The sequence below is a fragment of the Nomia melanderi genome, chromosome 10 (genome assembly GCF_051020985.1).
Source record: "Nomia melanderi isolate GNS246 chromosome 10, iyNomMela1, whole genome shotgun sequence".
Lineage (NCBI taxonomy): Eukaryota > Metazoa > Arthropoda > Insecta > Hymenoptera > Halictidae > Nomia > Nomia melanderi.
The window spans coordinates 5,490,245-5,504,508 of record NC_135008.1 but is presented as its reverse complement, the minus strand read 5'-3'; the positions used below and the strand labels follow the sequence as shown (position 1 = coordinate 5,504,508).

Sequence of the window (14,264 nt, the reverse complement as noted above, 5' to 3'; positions counted from 1 at the left end):
CTCTCTCGTTTGCCTTTCAACCCCCCCCCCCCCCCCCCACCCCCTGCCATCCTTCGACCAAATTCACGAAACAGGACGCGATAGCCTAGCTCGCCCGGCTGTTTGGCCCGCTCTCTCCACCCGGGGAAAGGCGATTTAATAAAGGGAGCGGAAACATCGCAGTTCTTGTAAGCCGGAACGGATTGAAGCTCAAGTGGCTTATTTCCCTGCGAGCTAGATAGACGGCTCTATTCGAAATTTTCTCCTCTGCGTGCCGAGCGGAGCAGCCCCTCGCTGGGACAAGATACAAACGAGGCAATTAACGTTCCGGCGCTGCACAATATTTTGACGGATTTTTCCCGCGACATCTTACCTTTCGCGATGTCACGAAAATGCAAGGTTATCGGCGGAAAGTCCGGCGAAGCGCGCGGCCCGAAGTCGGTTTTCGAAGGGAGAACATTCGTTTCGCTAGCGAACGGGAGTTGCATGAAGTTGTTCCAGAAGTGGGAACGGTCCGTTCCGACTATCGGCTTCTTGGAGAAACTCGCCGCGAAGTGGTTAATTGATTTGTAGCGCGACGCTAATAGGAAGCTCGTTGTTTTTCCGACGAATGGGATCGCTCGACAAATGTGGAATGAAAGCGACGTGAACGTGAAAGCCGGGCGGTACATTCTGCATCGGATTCTGCCCGGAATAATTCCCGGGCTATAGGATAAACTCGAGAGAACCGCGAATCGCAAGAAAGGGTTCGCATGGAGAATCAGTTCTATGGAGTTCAGTACAAAAACGCGAGTCATTAGCGGGGAATCTTGGACTTTAATTCTAGTTTCGCCCGAAGTTATGCTTTCCTTTCCGCAGTAACAAAGGCGGAGGCACGGCCGGCGCGTAATGAAAAAAAATAGCGCCGCTCCATTTTTCGAAGCTCGGCCGTGCTCCGTTGAAATTACGAATTTATACGAATTCACCGGGATGCTGTTCATTTCTCATCCGTTATTGAAGGGACGACCGAACCGCCAGGAATTAAGGGTTTTTCATTTCAACCGCGGCTCCGGCTGTTTCTCTTTTTAACGGGCGCGGCTAAATTGCCGCGACTCGCGGGCCGAATTCATTAATTTCTGGCGTTTTCGACTGTGAATAATTAGCATCAACGCCCGCCGGCCGGCGAAGAATTAATTTCTTCTCAGGTAACAATTACCGGTCACGGTAGATTTCCCCTTCATAATGATTAAACCGTGTGTAACGCTCCGAGTGGCCGTCGGTGAGGAAAATCTGACTGAAAACGCGAGCGATCCATTATGCAAAAGAAACTCCGGTCCGCATACTTACGAACCATTTGTTCAAGCGGCGGCGACGATATAATCTTATCTCGGAATCGAGTGAACCAATCCTTATTTCGAGGCCGCCGCCATTAGTCTACATGCATTAACGTTTCGTTCCCTTACCTTAAAAACGCTGCTCTCGATAACCCTTAGGACCTGCAAACACGAAACGGAGATCCTTTAGTTATAGAGAAAGCCGATCAAAGGTTAAAGATATTCCGCCGCTGTTGCATTAAATAAAGATCAATTTAATCTAACGGTTGCCCTGCGTTCGAAGCGATCATTATTTAAATAATGCATTTACCGCGCGCGCGGTTGGATATTCATAAGCGAAACGCAGCGAAGCGATTCCATCGCGACGTGTTGCTTCGAGTCCCCCAGCGTTCACGAGGTTTTTGTCACCCGCGGCGGGTTTTACTGCACGCTAGGCTAAAGTTCGCAAACCGGAAGTTTGTCGCGTACAGGGAACGCGCTCGCCGGCGAACAAAGACACGGTGGGTTGTAACGAATGTTGAATATCGTGGGTGGCTGCTCCCCCGCCGTTGCACGGTGTAAATGTAAGCGCGGCCAGGCGAACGATCGAGAGATTGACGCCTGTTCAGGCGAGAAACTCCGTGACCGGTCGTTCCGGCTAATTGCGATGAAAATTCCGCTCGCCCGGATACGAGACAATTTCAAAGACCGTCTACAACTAGTAATGAGAGGTTCGTTAGAAGTAGCATATTGATCTGATTATTTCAATGAATCGAATCGATGTATATTTCCTAATCGCTCGTAAATCGAACGGAATAGCTCAACGGCATTAAATATAGAAATCAATCGAAAATAAGCAACACTAAAACTATCGACCTAGTGAATTAACTTATTTACAACTTCATTCCCTGGTAACAGCATAATTGATCATTCAACCAATCGCAGAATACAAATTTCCAAACGACTTTAACCACTGCTGGCAACGAATTGAGAAACTCGACAGGATTTCGCGCGAGGAATTTTGTCTACGCCTATTATATATAGATATGTACACAAACGTCGTTTACCAATAATTTTGTACGAACCGGTAGATTTCAGAACAATCCGGAATATGTAATCCAGTGAGATTATCGACGTGTAACACGTCTTTCCAGCGCAAGTGGTTAAACCGTCCAATAATTCCAGTGTCGAAACCATGGATGTAACCGTTACATTCCGAAGATGATCTCTGTCTAACAAGCGGCGTACACTCTCGGCCGACACACAAGTTGGAAAAGGGAAGAAAACGGCTGGCCGGCCTTAATTAAGTTCCAATGGGAACAGTTTAAAACATCTCGCACGTTCTGCCCCCGCCCAAAACTCAATCAGCGAGTCCTTAAAGGCAGCCGGTCGTGCGGAGCGTCCGCGCTTAGCAAATAGATAAACTTGGCCGGGAAGTTCCGGACAAAAGTGGCCGATGACTCGCCGCCGGGAAATGTTCAGATACGAAAGTCGTTCTCGTGTTGCACGTGCGAATCGGAACCGTGGAGATTGGAGGGCGGAGCGCAAAAACTTCTCAAAGTTCTTTCGAGCCCGGCCAGAGACGAGATTCTCGCCACAGGATGTTCCACGGGTCTTGTTGTTGTCTTCCCAGGGGTCTTCTTACCAAGCGATGACTTGTTTCTCACGTACACTTCATTAGGTACCCCTCCGCAGGGACATCGGACCCTCTTCGGAGACCGAGATTACTTCTTCTTGAAAAGCAATTTTGTTGCCGTATCTAAACGCGGGAGAAGCCACGAAATCGGGGAGAATAGGTATCCCCGTTCAAGGGTCGGGATCGCGCTATCTTCCCGGGATCCTGTTATCGTGTAAGCAACGCCGCTGAAAGAGATCCGCCCGTCCTCTGCGGCTAATGGAATTAGAATCCTATTTCGCGACCGCTAATTGCGTCTATAATCTGAAGCGAATCTCGTGCCCCAAAGATGCTAATCGATCTTACTGCTCGGATACTCCCGATATTCGTATTAACCGTTTGCGGCCCGATACCGTCGTAATGGCGGTTGCGAGCTTTGATATCTGAGATTGAAGGCTGCGAGTAATTTAATTATTCGAATAATCGAAAGCTGGCGGGCCTAGATATTCCCCGGCGACGAAGCTAGAAACACAGCTAACGATAGATCGAACCGGAAATCGGTTGAAAGGGAACGGTCGAACAGCATACGCGCGCGTTCTTCGCTGAAATTTTTATAGGCGTAGAACGTAACGAACCTCGCAACGCGAACGCGATATTTTCAGGCCGAAAGGATTTCTCCGTTATGAAGACGTTAATTGCGCGTTCCCGGTTAATTACTCGCGTTATCCCGCACAGGAGTGCGGCTAAACTACGTAAACGCGGAACAATTACTTAAACGGAATACGGTGATGAGATGATGAGCCCGAATGGCGTATTACGGAACCGCTGTAACGTCGAAACAATTACGTCAGCGACGGGGGTGGCGGGTGCCGGCCGATTAACGCGGTTTTATAAATGATTCCTCGCGAAGCGAAGAGATCGCTGGTTGATTCGCTTGAGCCCCGGTAAAAGTGCGCGGACACGCGATCCTGATATTGTTGCAACGGCGCAAAATTGAGCGGGGCCAGCCCGCCGAGGATTGTAATTTTAATTTAACGACGTATAAAAATGTTATTAAGTCATAGGTAGGTGGGGACACGTGTATAAGAGGAGGACGATAAAACAGGTAATAAAGTTGCTATTAAATTTTAGGGGTGACGATGGCGGGGGGGAGGGGGTGCGTAAATTGTGGCTGACACGAAGCGCGAACACGGGCCGCGATAAATAAAGTGTGACGCGACGAGAGCTCTCGACGAGCGGCGCATGAAAAATCGCGAATATCGTTTTTATGTTTTCTTAACTTCGTTTTCTTTTCATGTTCCATCCCTAGTTAACCCGCCGCGGCGCGCGTCACGCGAGAAACGCGATGTCTATCCGGCTCGACAATTCATTTTAATTAATTAACGGCGACGCGCGTTCGCAGGAGTGCGCAGATTCAGCTCGTGCCGCCGGGACAAAAGGCGATCGTTCTAATTGTGCGCCAAGCATTTCACGCATTCGCGACCGATTGTTTGGCCACCGTTCCCCTACGAGCCACCCACGGCGACGGTAGCTACACGCCACGCGCGCGCGCCTTCTTCTCGCGTGAGCCAGCATCCACCGCCTGGAAATTTTGATCCGTCACGCGCATTAATCCCCTAACGATTGTCCCCGGCTAACGGGTCGAATTTATGACGACGCGCCGAAACCGGACTGAAATTGAGTCCGTCAGCGATAATTCGATCCTCGAATCCCCTTCGCATCGCGGCCGGCAGTACAAACCGTTACGAATTTCGATTTGTCGCCGCGCGGAAGTTAACCGAAATGGCGCGCTGCAAAATAAAACAGCTTCCGCGGGGGGGAACGCTGAAAGTTCGGAAACCGGCGAGCGCCGGGTATTAATGTTTGACGCGTCCAGCGCGGACGCGTTTCAACGTGTACGCTTACACGAGCGACGCCGATTCGCCGGCTTAATCACCAGAAAATATTTGTCGTCGCGGTGAAACGCGCCTCGTCCGGCGACGGGTAATCGCATTAACGTCCCGCGTTAGACGGCGAACTTACCTCGCGGCGTTATTACATTTACCGAAGCCAAACGAGCCGAGTCGCGTGTTCTTCCACTCGTAAAATTCCTAATTGATGCTGAACGAGGGGCTCGCTCATAACGCGCTCGCGTTAAAAACAGAGCAAATTCGCGCGGTTTCGCAGCCGAGAAGCGATTCATTCGAGAACACACTTGTCGCCACTGTGCGAGCTTTTTCCGCGCCGTGAACGCGCGGAATGAAAAACCGACGGTTAGCCTCGATTACAAATCGACGAGGTGAGGAGAGGAGGAAGAAAAAAAAATGTAATCCGGCCGCTTTGAGTTCTGGGAACGTAATATTGACACACGGAAAGTTTACCGTGTCGCGTCGGAATGCCGCCGCGATCCCCAGCTGGCGGACAACGGGCGTTCCCGTCGCAACGATGAATGTTTCGTATTAATTAAGCTGCAGTAACAGTTCCGCGAACTTGCAAGTATATCCGCGTTTCGGGGACAAACTGACGAGCCGCAGATTGCTACCGGTGAAACCCGCACAGGTGGAAATCGTCGGAAACAAGATCGAGGAATCAAAAGATTGAATGAAACGCCACTCGCTGGAAATGCGATCTTCGCTCGCCGCTATTTGCGATGAAACGCTTCTCTACAAATTGTATTCATACTCGTTCAAATGAGCAACGATGTGGTGCGAATGGATCGGATGCTCACGCGAAATGGGTCGAGTTTATTTGCTGTAACCGAAATAAATTCCCTTGATCGGACGCAACCGTGGCTATATAGAATTCGGTCTTTGACCGTTTCGGTTTGTAACTGCGGCCGTAACTTCCCCAATGTTGCAAATACAGCTACATTCTTCCTCGCGTCGGCGATACTTGGCAAACCAGATCCTTTTAACCGAGTGTACAGAGAGTTTCGGTTAGTCTCTGTTGTTGCCAATAGCATCATGAAGTTGCCAGATAGTCGCTGGTTTATGCAATGGCCGGATTCGCTTGAATCTCACCGCCGCGATCAAACGGGAATCGATGTTCCCCGTACACAACGGTGTGTCTTCCTAGCAACATCTATTTCTGAATTTTCAAACTTTCTTCTGTAGCCTTAACGACTGTGTTAACAGTAGAACGACCGTACCAATCAAGCTTACTGGTTCTGGTTTCCTTATTTCGCAATTATTCTTATCCTAAGTACTAAACCTACTAACTGATTAAAAGAATAAATAGCTTCACTTGAATACTGTAATAAATGTCTCAAGAAACTGAGAAAAATCTCTTACCACAATTTTCAGAGAATTGTAGGATTGAGAAAATGTATCAGCACTTTTAACGATAAATAAAAGTTTAATAAAAAGTTCAGTCGTTCCAAACATTTCTCCGTCGCATCTATCCAGGGATCATCCTGTTTGCCATCATGCTTTCCCTAGACATACCGGCGCCACCCCGTCGCAAAACGCCGGGCACACACCCAAACAATTGTGCATTCATAACTTGAGACACTAAACATTACACTGCAGCTACTTCATCGCGACTGACATACTCTATTGATTGCGGACGGTCGTAGCTTCCAGCGCGTTTCCCATCTCCACAGAGTACATACGATCTCACATACTCGACGGTTCTCTTCTCAAATCACATTGCAAGTTGCAGCGCGCTAATCCAAAATTCCACGCGCACAGCTCGCGAAGCAAATCTATCAGCGATCCGCGGAATCATCAAGAATCAAGCACGCCCGCATCTCCGCGAGATTTATTCGAGCGAGGGTGAAACGAAAAACGTTTCGTTCCGATTCCAGAGGCGGAGCGTCGTCGCCGCCGCGAGGAGACGATAATTCGCACGCGGCGTTAATGGACACGGATCCAATTAAAGGCGGCGGGAAAACTTTTCCGGGCGTACAGCCGGCGTCGTTAAGTGCGTTTTAAAATTCGTTGCACGTACCCCGACGAGACGTCCGCGGATCCTTATCGTCGACGGTGCAATAAAACGACGGGCCGACGAGTATTGTTCAATTCGTCGGCCGCGCGCCGAACGGCTGGAGAATCGTTTCTCGTTCGAACGCCGCGTTCAGCCGATCGCGAGGCGAAGATTACGCTCGTATCGCTTCGGAACGCCGTAAAAACTACTCGTGACGGACTGTAGAGCCAGGGGAACGAGATCTCGAGCGAGTAGGGGCTGGTTAAAGCGGGGTCGAACCGCGATAACGCAATCTTACGCCTGCGAATCATAAACCGGCGCGGACTTGGACTCGACGAAAAATAGCAGCGATCGGGGACAACCGGGGCAAGCGGGGTGCGCGATCGTGGGTCGCGAAGTCGGTGCTTAAGCCGGCCATAAAAATGGATATCAGGCCGTACGAAGAATTTCGTATCAACTTTCGTGGAAGCGGAACGCGGGGGAGGCTCGCGTGCCCGCTCCAAGAGCCGACCGTGGAAACAAAATCAATTCGTCGCTCAAAGGTCAGTGGGCTGCTACCCTCGCCGTGCTCGCGGCCACGTCGAGTGGCCACCCCTCGACTTTTTGCCGGACCTTCCCGAGCGATGAGCACCACCTCGTTTCGTCAATTAGCGCGATTGTAGAATCGAATGTTCCATCGCTCGCGCCGTGTTTTGTCCGAAACGACTGATATCCATCGACAAAGAACAATACCGTTTCACTGTGCTCGATCGTTAGCGTCGCTGAAAGTGAAATTCCCACGGAATTGATCAATTCAACAGTGCGTCTTCGTGTCGCCCGTTCTCTCGGTGAACTTTCAACCTCGGATGTTTCTCGCAGAAAGTCATCTCCGACGGATTGCGAGGAGAATTCACGGGGATAAGCGAGTCTGTTAGAGTTCGTTATTCAAATTTTACCAGCTAGAGTAATATATACACGGTACATAGAAATAGGGTATCGATCACTTCGGCCAATATGTATGCTCGGACCGAACGAAATTGCCTCTCAAGGGGATGTTTACCCGAAAAATCCTTCAATCCTAGAAATGACCAGCAGCGCACCGACGGAATTGAGCCAGATTATATTTGTCCGTCGTTATGACGAACGTCCTGCGCGCCGGCCAAAGTATCCCTCGCACATGCATCGTCGATTTATTGACCGGCCGTAAACGCGACGAACGGTAATCGAAAATCGTGCGTAAAATGAGGCGTGCTCACGATCGATGATTCCGGCCGTCCTCGATAACTGCGGGGTGAACGATACACGCGCAATTATATGGCGCCGGTGTTACGCTCGTTTTCACCGATCAGTGATAAACCGCGCGTTCTCCGCTCGCAGCCCATCCTTGCCACCCTCTGAGCGCTCTTCTCTCCAGCACTCGGCCCGACCCCGTTCCGCTATGAATCCGACCCGAAATTATATCTGATCCGAGCTGCAGACTTGCCGTTTGTTTAACGCTATTCGATACTCCATCAAACTCGTCGTTCGCCGGGCCACGATTAGACCCGTCGATCCTTTCCGCGCCGAAACGCCCGGAACACCTCGACACCCGATACCGAGGATGGCATAAGCGCCTCTGATCCGTGGATACCTTAGAGCCTAGACTCCAGACGACGCTCGTACCTATACGGTTCGTCGAATCAATTTCTTTATACCACGACCACGGCGAACGATGGCGTTTTAATAATGAAAAGGCATTCACGCCGGGGAAGATTGAAAACGCGCTGGGCACAGATGTCCACCGGCGTAAAACGGGACCGACGTTCCGTTTTGATCCGGCTTTAGGTGGCTCTAACAAGGAGCCCTCGTGAAATATCCAATGTAGATTTTGATGAGACTCGGTGGATTTATGGATCCGTAAAAACCGGAGGAACGAATTTCTTAACCGAATTCCGCGAAATTCGGGCGTGAACCTCGCGGTTTTGTCTTCACCTCCGGATACATTGAACGAAACTGTCGTCCTTGATCGTAAAACGTCTACCATTTTTCGGCAGAGGTCCGCCTTCGTCTGTTCTAGATGATTCGTTAATTCGACGAAACTTGCTTCTGATTGTATAAGGTTCGGATCGAAGTTTCGACGGGAAGGATACCGGGACCCCCGAAACCGAAGACAGGAACGTTATAAAATTTAATGCTAGCCGTACCTGACGTCGCGCGAATGTTGCGCTGTTCTTTGGAGCGAGTTTCAGAATCCGAAACAAAATTTCGCGCTGTCTTTAATAGTTCCGCGGACCCGAGCCCGTAAACTTTATGCGGACCCGTGTATCGGGAAAAGAGCCGGCGGAAGAAATAAAAAGACAGGGAAAAAGAGGGAGGAAAGTAAGACGCAGAGTTCAATATTGAAAATGCACGTCGAGGAGGAAGAAAGAAACTGGAGGAATGAAGAATACGGCGGAGGGCGGGCTCATCCATTTCATTTTTCAGTGCATTACGTAATTCAGTTCGACCGCCAACTTTCCCATTATGATTGTCTACCGGAATCCTTGCCCCGAATGTAGTATCGGTTCTCAAATAAAAACGCGGTCGATATTCAAAATTGAAAGCAGCACGAAGCGAATATACAGTCCGGGTTTCTATAAACTCGTCGTTTTATAAATATTACAAAGTTCGTCGAATCTGAACTGTGCCAGACTAAGTGGTCAAGAATATTTCAACCATCGAGATTAAACATTCTACTTTCAACTGGCAGAAATGTTCTCGATTATTTCGGAGTCGTGATAATTGCAATTTTAGCTTGTGAAATATGAACAACTCATAAAATTGAAACCATAGCGGTGCAAGCCACAGTGAAAGATTGGAGGATAAAAAAAGGAGAGGTCGTTCCAGGTAGAAGTAAACAGGATAATTTCGGTTGAGATGACCGGATCTCATTTACATCATTAAGCGTCTATATTTTCCATCGTTTCAACTGTTATACTGAATCTTATACAACGGTCTATTTAACTGTTCTTCTTATACATATATTCACTTCCATAAATATATTTTGTATCAACGCTTAGGCGACCGCCTAAAAAGAACTATAACGACAACCTCCTCCATTATCTTCGATTGAACTCATTCAATTAATTCGGTTAGAAACTGTCTTCTAAAAACGAGAACCGTATTTGATGAATCGCAAATAATCCCACGTCAAGACTTACTAAACGACAAAAGAAAAGATAAACAGTATAAAAGGCAACACGTTGCCAAGTGAAAAGTGAGAGATCTCCCCATTCGGTTAGCTAAGTGTCAAAAGACACCTTCTGAAATTTTCTCTTAAAATTATTATCCCAGTTAAATCAATTGTCTTCAATTGAATTTTGGACATCTCCTTAATTAATTTTACAATTGTTACTGAAAAACTCGAATAGTCAACTCAGATTACACGACTAAACTGGGAAAATAATTTTAATCTAAAAATTCCAATGGTATTCGGTACAAATAGTTTAACACTTTACCTATCGCCGGTCGTTAACCAATTCTTTTGTACACTAGAACTATTGAAAAGCTAGTAATCGCAAATAATCCCACGTCAAGACTCACTAAACGACAAAAGAGAAGATAAACGGAATAAAAGGCAACGCGTTGCCAAGTGAAAAGTGGAAAATCTCCCCATTCGGTTGGCTGAGCGTTAAGTATCAATGATATCCAATATTTCTAAAAAGAAATGAACCATCTCTCTCCGACTCGCCCAACAGCCAACGAATCAGTGTTTCCGTGTGATTTCTCGTCGGTCTGATTTCTGATTCAAAAAGTACCCCCAGCCCGGACGAGGCTAAGTTCCAGCCTGGTCAACGGTGTACGTGTACATCCGCGGCGAAGTGTGCGGGGAATCGTTGGAATAAATTAGCGAGAAGTTTCAGTGACGGCGTCGGCCGCATTAATAACCGAGGATGCTCTCGCGGTGGTTCTCTCCCGGCGAAATGAAAGAGTGGCGTCTGGCCGAGACCCGGCCAGTCGTTCGCCGGTTCCATCGAGCTGCTACTGCCGCGCTCCTCCATCCGATATCACGGTAAAAAATCGTCGCATAAATCCCGAAGGAAATCGATCCCGGATCCTCTCTTCTTTCCCAGCCGCCTCGGATGGCCGTCTCGCGCTGACACGCGTGAGATTTACTCGCGGCGAAGAACCAATTTCGTCCCCGCATCACTCATATATCTACTTGATTAGGCGATTTGTTGCGCCCAAGGATCACCCTTCGCGGACGCGACACGTCGTTCGCGGCCTCCATCGTTGTGCAGCGCCGGGAACGACCGGGAACCGAATAAGCCTGTACATTCTCCGCTGACAGGGAACTTCACGCGACCCTCGATTTCGACGCAAGTCCGCGGACTCGCGCAAGAACTAAAAATAAAGGACGCTACTTCCTGTTTTATTAACGGGGACCCGAGACGCAAGACGAAGCCGTCCTCTGAAAATCGCCGCTTTGAAGATACCTCGAGAATTATTGACAAGACTGTAATTTATGGGAAAGAATATGGTAGAAGGGGGAAGAAAGTGGAAGAGGCAGAAAGGTAGAAAATTCGTTAGATATTTATTCTACTCTCGATAGAGACGCGTGGGGAGAGCGAAAAGGTAGCTCGGCTTTGACGGAACAGGTTAAAGGTATTTTCCATCCTCAGCGATGTTGAGTAATACTGATTTAGTTATAAATGGCAGAGAAGATTCAACGGGCCGGCTTTGAAAGAATGATGCGGATTACGCTGGCCTTATTGTTCCGGGCAGGTTTCGGAGTTTCCTCGACGTAAAAGCGCGTCGTCCTCGTGTCGCCATTTTTCAACGTTCCGTTTCAATTGTTTATTTACCGGTACTCTTACATCGGCGGCGCGCGCCGCGCGATCGCGTCTGATCCGGTATATACGCTCGAAATTGTTGTTTATTTTTTCTTGATAATCGATTCGATGGAAGCTGATAAAAACAACGACACGCTGCTTAGGACGCGGCCGGAGAGCCGGTGCCCCGTTTGTATCGATCGACCTGACAACGGAGCACATTACCGCGACGCCGGCCTCTATAAAAAGGTTATAAATGTCAGGAACAATTGATACTATTATATCCGGACTTGTATGGAGGCGGAGTACATTACGAGTCGTCGGCAGAAAATCTCACAAACGTACACAGCCTCTCTCTCTCTCTCTCTTTCTCTCTGTCCGTTTCTCCGGTGAAACCTTGTTGATTTATTTACACATGAAACCGCGATGTATTAAACGCCGATGCTCGACAATGAGAGTGGAAGTGTTCATCGCGCGCGTTGAATGTAAATACGCGGCTCGTGTTTTCGACACGTTACATTTTTTAACGACGTCGGTCAAACAATCGTTATTAAAACGTCGCTGCCAGACGAGATGGGAAATAAACAGAAACAACAAATTACACGGCGGAAGAGCCGTAAAGCGGAAAAATGGCGGAATGAAAATGTGTTTACGATGAGGCGTACGCGGCGGAATGCATAAAACCGAGTACGCGCTTAACGAGTTCATTGTGTCCTTTAAAACAAAATATCTTACTGGAAGCGCGATTTTCTGTTTTTAATTGCTCGCGCGCCGTTCCTTCGCGAGATGTCGCGTTCAGTGGCCGTTACGCTGTTAACATTAATATCGTAGTTGCGCCGTGGAGGCGCGAAGATTAAACGACCGAGGGAAAGTGACTATTGTTTAAGTGTGACGTATGTAAAGCGTACAACGGGATCTTGATATCGAATACCGTGAAACGGATAGGAAAGGAATCGACGCTGTGACTTTTAATAAAGAAAGTTCGCAGTTTATTGTCCATACTCGTCCGAAGAAGAAGTTTCGCGGCATATCGCTTCGAGTGATAAGCATGCCCTCGGCTGAAATTTTTGCTCTCGAAATATTCCCTCTCATTCGTTTCACTCCGCTTTCTGTCTTCCCATCACCAGTTCGATTATCCAATACTTTTATTAACAGCGGCGATCGATCACAAGTTTCATAATACCCAGCTACAACTGACACCGTTATTCACGGTGCCGTTCGCTATCACAAAGCGTCTGTGCACGGTTTTCCCATTCCGAAGCGAGAAACTTTTCCAATTTACGAGGAATATAAAAATGTATCCTCATTAGCTTTCCGTTCGTTTTCTGTTTTCGTCCGACGCGTGAATGGGAAACATTAGGGTCCAGATGTTCCGAGCAGGCTCGTCTCCTGTTCGCGTCGATCGATCCGCCAGTAACAAGCGGATGAATAAAGCGCCACCCGCGCACTCTGTTAAATAACAATCGACTCAGTTCCCTCTTCCATTAACCCCATCAAGGAACAAAAACACTCTCGACGAACTCGTCAGGTTTTTTATCAACCGCAAGGATCATCCTCGACGCCTAAGGACGATCCTCTCGAAAAATACGAGACGAGAAGCTCTGAAATCTAGTCCAAAGCCGCGAGAATCGTTCCAACCCGAATTAGTGACACTTTAAAGATCAGCGTCCCCGAAATGAGATAGCGGGACTGGCCTAAGACCCGGCCGGGTCTCGGCTCAATGATAGCGTCGGTCCTCGGGGTGCTAGCTTAGCAGAGTTGGCTACATCTTGTCTACCGACTGTAAACCAACAGACTACCGGCTGAAGGAGTGCGCTGCCCTACATTATGCGAGCCCGTGGAGAGCGCCGAGCGCCGAGCTCCTCTCGAAGCTGAGTACAATATCCATCCAAATATTGCAAAGGTTTTCTTCGTCATTAACCGTGAACTCGCCGACTCTCTTTCACGGTGGGCCGTGTACATAGCCAGGTGAATAGGGGCGTCGGAGGTCGCGGTTGGAGCAGAAATTTAAAGCGGCCTCACGAAATCGTATTCAGCCGACACAATCGTTCGCTTGTCCCCGTCGGAAACGGAGGGATATCCCGGATAGGCGTGAATCGAAACGGTCAAAGGGTTATCAACGCGTTCCCCTATCGTTGGGAAGAAAAGAGTAGGGGGCGTGGAGCGTACGAGGAGTCGGCGCGAGAGAGAGAGAGAGGGGAGGTGCGCGGGTAAGCCTATTTTCGTGACCCGTGGCAAAAGAGGGCCTGGAAGAACCGGGCGAAAGTAACACAAAGCGCCCAGGCTCGGCAGACGGGGAAGAGTCAAAGACCGAGCGATTCGAGATCACCGAGCATATCGAGCCTTCAGAGAGTCGATCGCTCGTGAAACTTGCTCGCGGCAGCGCTTAAATACGTACGGTGTGCCGGAGCGATAGGGTATCGATCGGTCTAAGTAGAATGCCGGGGACGCGGGGAACCGGAGAAATAGATAGAACGAAGAGAAGGAAAGGTGTGGATTTCGTTTCGAGTATTCCCGCGGAGTCGCGGGCCGAGATATCTGCAGGATTCGCGCCGTGGGCGAGGAAATTCTAACTCGCCGGAATACTCGGGGATATGAAGTTCGCTCCCGGGGACAATTTGTAAGTCGTAGAATTGACATTGACGCCGTGAAAGTTTGCCAACGCGACGAATGGATGGATAGATTTTCGAGTGTCGCGGTCTTATC

At 48.9% G+C, this 14,264-nt stretch overlaps 1 protein-coding gene across 6 annotated transcripts in view; it reads right to left on the bottom strand.

Annotated features, from left to right (window-relative positions):
* kek5 (leucine-rich repeat, immunoglobulin-like domain-containing kekkon 5 protein) overlaps positions 1-14,264 on the bottom strand; it is a 333,208-nt gene that overhangs the window by 250,262 nt on the left and 68,682 nt on the right. For 5 of the 6 annotated variants that reach the window (XM_076371230.1, XM_076371229.1, XM_031982775.2 and 2 more), the window contains one exon: positions 1,422-1,454. The exons of the other annotated variant lie outside the window; for it this stretch is intronic. The gene's annotated coding sequence lies outside the window, so the exon portion shown is untranslated. The remainder of the gene's footprint in view (positions 1-1,421; positions 1,455-14,264) is intronic. 6 annotated transcript variants of the gene reach the window in all.